Genomic DNA, 716 nt, shown 5'->3' with positions numbered 1-716 from the left:
CATTTAGATAATGAGCCAATACTGCATCCTACTTTGCATTTCTTATTAGAACAAAAAGGAAGTATTTGGGAATGAAAACTGAAATAATTACATCATTATTTTGGCTGCAAGGAAGTTCAAGAACTTTTAACATGGGATGTTTAAAAAACATGAAACAATTCTACCCACAGTCAAAGAATAAAAAATAAAAATGAGGAAAAAAAAGAGAAGCCTTACCTTCCCCTTCCAAATAACCTTTGAGGAATAATTGCTTGAGATTAGCATTGTATGGCTTCTGTGGCCTATGAATGCCAGATAGATATTGTAAGAATTATAATTTTCAAGCTACTGCTTGTTTTCAATTTTTAGTAACTTCAAACAAAAATACTTTGCCTATTTCACTTGAATAATCAAACTGAGCATAAAAATCATTAAAAGTGTATTGCTGATACAAATTTGTATCACATACTAAAACATACAACTTCATAGATTAATTGTGAACAAAACAGATTGACTATACAAAAAGTTTTCCAAATTCTTTTGCACAGCTGAACTCATAGTGCAAGTTTAAGATAAAAAAATCTGTAAATGATGTAGTCAAAAGATGCTGAATACAAAATACATTCTGAAGTATTTTACAGAATGGCTGAATTATCAAGCATAAGAACTGTGGATAAAGAATGTTAATGACAAGCAGCCACATACGGAACACAAAGCAATAAGTTTAAATCAGACTA

This window comes from Anomalospiza imberbis, chromosome 3, assembly GCF_031753505.1.
Source record: "Anomalospiza imberbis isolate Cuckoo-Finch-1a 21T00152 chromosome 3, ASM3175350v1, whole genome shotgun sequence".
NCBI lineage: Eukaryota > Metazoa > Chordata > Aves > Passeriformes > Viduidae > Anomalospiza > Anomalospiza imberbis.
Note: the sequence above shows the minus strand (reverse complement) of the source record.